The 6,788-nt window shown below is 36.0% G+C and overlaps 1 long non-coding RNA gene across 1 annotated transcript; it reads left to right on the top strand.

Annotated features, from left to right (window-relative positions):
• Positions 1 to 1,090: 1,090 nt before the first annotated feature.
• LOC134159639 (uncharacterized) lies at positions 1,091 to 4,148 on the top strand. Its single transcript, XR_009963227.1, has 2 exons — positions 1,091 to 1,514; positions 3,575 to 4,148. It is a non-coding gene; the product is annotated as an uncharacterized LOC134159639 (long non-coding RNA).
• Positions 4,149 to 6,788: the final 2,640 nt, after the last annotated feature.

The following is a 6,788-nucleotide window of genomic DNA, read 5'->3' as shown; positions in this document are numbered from 1 at the left end:
GAGTGTGTTCCAGGTTCAGACAGGCTCAAAGTTTGGATAAGATGTTAGGATAAACTACTGGAAGGATCCATCCATCTCACAGGATTTCCTAGGTCTTGGTTAGAGAGTGCTGTGAATCTGGTGCTGGCCCTCATCCTGAGCAGGCCTTTTCCACAAGTCTGACACTGGGTTGGTGTATAAGCTTGGGGCCTGAGGAGGGAAAGATGCAAACTTGGGGTAATTACAGTTAGACATTACCTGCCTGGAAAGCTGTAGAGAGCTGTTTCCATTCTCTACTGCTGCATTTTACTTACTGATTCATTTTTAACCCATGGTTCTACACTAATGCAGCAGCAACTAGTCTTTCAGTCTGAGCATAGATAACCATCTTAAAGAAAATGAATCAGTTATTCCTCTTATAAAACCAGCCTTCCATTATTTTAGCTTTACACCTGTGTTGTAGCTATAGTTATATATCTGATTGCAGAGAAAATATGAAGCTGTACTTGGTTTATACAGTTTAATGGGAGTGTGTTTATCCCAGGAAAATCTATCTAAAATGGAAATAAATTTTATAAATGAGCTTTCTATATGTTTCACTTTGCTTGTATTTCATATAGAATCTGTACTTGGATCTCTTCTCTTTTCAATGCTAAAAGACAATACATCAATATTTTTCAGATTGTAGGAAGTACTCAGCCTTTATACGAAGGCATAAATACCATTCTTTAAGTATTTTCCCTAAAGCTTCTCAGTTTAGCTAACCCTTGCATATAAAATTCAGGCCTCAAAGTTCACCATAGTGTGTCTCAAAAATGATAGTTTTTGTAGCTTGAGACATAGGTTTTCAACATTAAGATTTGGAAATACTGTTTAACAGCAAGAAGCAATTTATGAAATCAGTATGTTTTAAGGTTATGGAAGTCTTGCTAACAGTGCAAGGTGAAAATATTCTTCTAAAGGTGTAACTAAGATTTCTTTTATTTTTTTTTTTTATTTACTGTATGCTTTGTAAGTAAGTAGTTTGATCCCTCTTCCGTCATCCTTAAGAAGGAAATAGTGAAATGAGGGCTTTTAAGAAGATGTTAGATGAAACTTAGATGATCTAAGTTTCACCAAATTGAAAACTATCATGTTTGGGGTGCAAAATCACTTACAGTTCAGGTAATTCTGTTATTAGAGGACTGGGGCATCCCTGAGAAGGACAACACAGAACAATGAAAATTTAATAGTGTAATTATAACCTGCTACAAGGTTGTTGAAATTCTAAACGTATTTGTTTACGGGAAAGAAAGTGTGCAGTTGATTTCAAAGTTTCAGTGATCATCTCTGACTAAAATGACTTTACAGAACACATAATATGAAAGCAGTTATTTAAATTATCAGCTCAGTGTTCTTAAAGGTGGCTTTCTTTTTTATTTTCCTTTTGGTTACTTTTCTCTTGTAGAGATATAGACATGAAGAAGAAATTTATGAAGTTTCTATTGACATGATGATTTTATTTTAATGCTGATGCATATGCTCATCATGCAGAGGTAATTCAGTTAGGTATGTGTACACATGGTATGCACAAGGGCAATACTCAGTAGATAAAAGTTAGTTTGACCTGTTCAGCTGGCTAAACTAAGTACATTGATAACTATTAAAAGAAGTCCCCAGAACTTACAGGTATGTTTCATTTTCAAAACAATGTTTTGAAGTGGTTAGAAGTTAAATTGTTTTTCACATAAGACTCCATCTTCATAAAAATATTCTCTTTAATGCTATTAACTGTGATGTGATTAACTGGGGCAATACAAAAAACCCAGAGTCCCCAGGCCAATCCCACTTTCCTGCTTTACTTCTATATAGCATTTTGCTGAGTGAGTTAACAGACCTGAGCAACCTTAAAATGCCTAAGCATTTTAGGCTTCTCTGTATTTGATAATGATGATGCTTGATTGCTGAATGAGTGCAAGATTATAATCATCTCTCTTGGCTTTTTTGTCATTCATAAGCTGCTTGAGCTGCTCTCTGCTAGCTTATGACATTTCCAGGTTCTCTCAAGTGGATTGTAACCTTGTGAGTGTTCAGTGAATTCCAAGGACTGGTCCTTCTAAATGCTCTTTAATGAGATAAGATTTTTTTTCCTCTGTTGTTTGAAAAGGGGTTTCATGCCATACAGTTTGTTTCTCAAAGTCCTAAAATGCTCACAAAACAAGGTTTGTGAATAGGAAATGAAAAGTAATTTAAGCTGTCCAAGTCCTCTGCTTCTAAGAAGTTTAATACCACTTCTTATAATATCTAATGAAAATCCAGCAAATATGCCTTTAAAAATAGTTTTTGAAGATTGGTCTAAAAAATATCATTGCTATTTTCTTGTTTGTACTAACTTCTGCTTTTAAAGGATACCATGTTTTGTTTTCAGACCTTTTTCCAATAAAAAAACAGTATGTATTCTCCTTGGAGTAAGTAAGATTGTCTGAGCAGCATTTCTTAATTCTTATTGATTTTTTTATTGTATTTTATTTTCACCTAGGAATCAATACAGTATTCCTATTAATTGATGGAATACCACTATATAACCCTTAGGTATTATGAAGATATTCAGTACTTTCCTTAATACCATTATTACTGATTTTTGTTGTCAGCAATATGCTAGCCAACAGTTTTGAAATGATAACAATAAAGCATTTGGTTAGAGTGGTTAGAATAATGTCCTTCTGTTTTTGAACAACTTGCTTACATCTTGGTGAGTGATGTACAATGTGATATGAGATACTGTGTATGAAAGTAGTGTCAGATTTGTGCCCAGAAGGGAAGCTGGCAGTTTGTTTGACCTTGTGAAAGGCAAAGAAAATCACAAAGGGCCTCACAGGAAAAAACATTTTTTGAGTAGGCTGCAGAGTATTCATGTTGTAGCAGATATAATTTGACAGCATCTTCTACACTGTTGTAAAGTCATGGCCATGACCTGTCCTTGACTCAAGAGTACCTCTGTCTCCAGGGCATGTTGTACATGTGGATGCTGCATATTCTCCATTTCTTTCCTCCTGCCTTTCTTAGTAAGATTTGTTCCTTCAGCCAGCATTAAATGACACATATAAACCTTTGATGGGAAATTCTGGTGACTTTTTTCTTCTGCCTGTCACTTCCACTTGTTCCTTTGTGTTTGGCTATATGCCACTTCTTCCAAGCAGCTTTGGATGTTAAATAGCAGTTATGTTTAGTCTGTGACTTTAAAGGTTGGGCTGAATAAAAGCATATGGCAGTTGCATAAGGCAAATAATATCTGCCAGGCTAATTAAAGATCATGGGTCAAATCACTTCTTGTGTTAAGTGGGTGTAATTCACTTGGATTTAGCCCAGGTGTTCAAGCAGTGGATTTCTTTCTTTGTATCTGCTTAAATGTCACTGTATTTAAAATTCATGTATTTAATCTTTTTTTTTTTTTCTTAAAGTTGTCTTTTCTACTTAAAGGTATATCCCTGCATCTTCTCTTTCACTTTGTATTTATTTTGCATTATCTGTTTTTGCGTGGTCTGTCTGATAAGGGATGGTATAATTTCGGATGAAGCCTTGTTCTCTCTGTCCCTTCTTTTCCCTCAACCTATAGGTGTTGAGAGAGCATTTGAAGCCTGTTCAAGAATGGACACTGTTCAGGAATGGACAGTTGCATTAGAAAGACTGCCTGCAAAGAAGAAACACCTCTCAAGTACTAGTCTAGCTTAGTCTTTCATTAATAGTCTATGGATAACCATGTCTGAACACACACTTCTTGTGTTTTCTTTGGGACATGCATAATGAATGACTGATTTTAGTGGTTCCACTGTGTATGCAGACATGCTTGTTTGTATATTTGTAATAGTTACACTTGATATCCTCAATAATATATTTGTGTATGGAATTAAGAGTCATTAAGGCTTATGTTTTCAATTTTAGTGTTTTTATATCTGGTTTGAAAATTGGTTGGCAAGACATAGGAAATACTGTTCCTCACTTGGTCAGAGCACAGTGGTATGCACACCTTCTAGCAGACACTGACTGGTAGGACAATGGCTTTAAGGACCTTGAATGTTTGACAGTCCCAAAGGATGCTAGAAGTCTGTCTCCATGTTGTCTGAGGCTAGAAGGCCTCTGGAGTTGCTGCCAACTCTATTTTAATTGTCAATAAATTATATTTTCCTCAAGTTGGGTCTGTTTTGTCTGTGAAGGTAACTGGTGAATTATTTATTTATTTTAAGGCAGAACTTGACCATACTGTGTTTTTTATATGGCTGGGTTTGTATCACAGTCCTTTCATGTGTATCATTAGTTCTTTTGAACTACTTAATAGGATAGAACCTTCAGCATTTCTAAAGATAACAAGCACGAAGGGGCATGTGAGCCCCCCCCCGATGTAATAGTGTCATGTTACCTACAAGTCTCTTCATTTTAATTTTTCACTTCTCAGTAGAACCAGGTTTAGCCATAAAGCTTGAAATCTCTATTGCGTAATAAAGTGTGATCTGAAACATATTTAGATATTCTAACAGTTTAAATAGGTTTAAGACCATTTGTGTGTTCACAAATTATTATGCAAACATAAACTTAGTTTGAAGAACAGTTTAAACTTACAATGCTATCTCTTATTTCTTGCTTTCATAACAGTGGCCAAAGGTTTTCCAGGTTAGAAGTTTTCAGGGGCAGAACAGTGTTACTGCAATATCCCTCAATCCACATAGGGAAGTTTAACACAAATAACAAGTACATGACAGAGAAACTTGTCCAAGGAGAGCCCCTATTAGCAATTTCAAATAGCTGCTTGTGCCTCTATTAGTTAGGACATTGTAGCTCCACATGCATATCTTATTCTTCAAGAATTGTTTGAAGGTTTTGAATCTAAGATGCTTCAAATCAGAGGGACCAAAAATTTTGCTTTAGCAGTGGAAATGCACCCAATGTTCAGAGAAACTGGAGTTTGACTGTATCTATTGCTGTAGTTGTTACATATAGGAATATCTGTCATATATGGAAATATCAATTCCAGGAAAAAAGGATCTTTGGGTAAATTCCACTCACAGCACAATTATCAGACAAATGTTTTAGCAGTCATACTCTGGCCATGGTCTGATGAAGAGAATGGTATGTATTGAAAAGTATGCCTCAAGCTACTGAACAGTAGTTAACTAATTTGTTGACCTAACAAAACAGATTGAATGAAGCTATCCTGGAAGATGAGTCATTTGGCCAATTTAATGTTACATTAAGAATTAATTCTTGCTGAATATTGCTTGTTCTGAAAAGAAAAGAATGTGCGATGCCTCAAGAGACAAGGATTTTATGTGTTTCTTCATATTGGCACAAGAAGCTCCATGGTAAGTAGCTTACAAAGCCTCCACAGAACCTCTCCAGTGAAACCGAGAGACTGTATCTGAAAATAGTATTTTCTGTATTCAGAGATCATTAATGATTAGAAAAAGACCTGATCTGAGAAAGAGTATAAACGTAGAAGCAGGAAATAAGTGGATTTTGCCTCCAAATTTGCACTTCCAAAAAGTCTCTGTAGGATCTGCCTAACTCTAAATATCTTATGTTCATTTACAAAAGCAACTTGCCTTAGAGATTCTAAATACTGTCATATTATGTTTCTGTGTATGCCCGTGGCACTTCTAGTCTTAGGCAAATGTTGTTGCTTGCTATGTGTCTTGCATCCAGATCTAACCATAACCTAGAAATTTGATTATAATCCTTTTCTGAGCATACCTACCACATGCTGAATGGATCAAGCTTTGTACAATATGCATCAAGCATTATTATTTCACTTTAAAAGAAAGGGAGGAGGAGCTGATGCTGTCTTTTTTACATGACAGCTGAGAAATTGAGTTAATTTCCTTCCTCTTACTGAAGAGGCTGAAATGCAAAACTCTTTTTCCAAAGCATGTCCTGCTACTGTGCTGTCACCTGAAACAGGAAGGTCTTTGCTTTTCTCATCCCTTATGTTCTACTCTTCAGAAAATAACTCTGAATGTATCACTGCTAAGAAAGACAGAAAATGTTTTACACCATCAGGTTGCACCTTCAAAAGGCAGTGCTGAGCTCTGGTTCTTGCTGCAAGAGGGTTCTGAGGTTTGTTGTAAAGGAAAGAACTACTTGGGAATACTATGTAGTAGCTGGGATTTTCCTGTACGATACAAAATGATCAGAAGGAGAGGATTTATCTTGGCTTGTTGACTGACTCTTCAACCTCTTATTATGTGAAGAGCATATATGGGACAAGGTAAACTTCTGCTTACCCCTCCCTTCAACTCCTGCTCACTTTGTGCTTTTACCTAAAGAAAGGAGAAAAAAAAAAAAAAAGGAAAGCAACATCTCTCTGGAAGAGAGTTTATGATCATCACTTGCTTAATGAATTTTCACTTCACTGGAATAATGTTAAGACCTTTATCTAATACAAATTATGCAGCAGTTGCTATTTATTGTGTTAGATGTGCAGCTCAAGTGTGACTAACTCAGGACCTTGTTTCTTCAAGGGTATGGTTGCTTACAGCTGCATTATTCTCCGTTGTGAAAGCAGTAAAACAGTAGTTGCTTACATGCTCAGCTTTGAGTATTAGTTTTCACTAACTTCACCCATTCATTTCACTGCACCATGATGTTGACTTCTAAGATTTCTGAGGAATAAATGGGGTGGAGCTGCTTCACAGGACCATTACTGTTAGGAACTTTGTTGCCATAATTTGCTGTTTATCAAAGGTTAATCCTGAAATACCATGTCAGGAAGCGGTGAATTTTTTCAAGGGGAACTGTAATCTGATTTTTGGCTCTGAGAGAATTTTCCTAATAATAAC

The sequence above is a fragment of the Pezoporus occidentalis genome, unplaced genomic scaffold (assembly GCF_034315485.1).
Source record: "Pezoporus occidentalis ecotype Australia unplaced genomic scaffold, CSIRO_AGI_Poc_V1 ctg15, whole genome shotgun sequence".
In the NCBI taxonomy this organism is placed as follows: Eukaryota; Metazoa; Chordata; class Aves; order Psittaciformes; family Psittacidae; genus Pezoporus; species Pezoporus occidentalis.
This window is presented reverse-complemented; position numbering and strand designations above follow the sequence as displayed.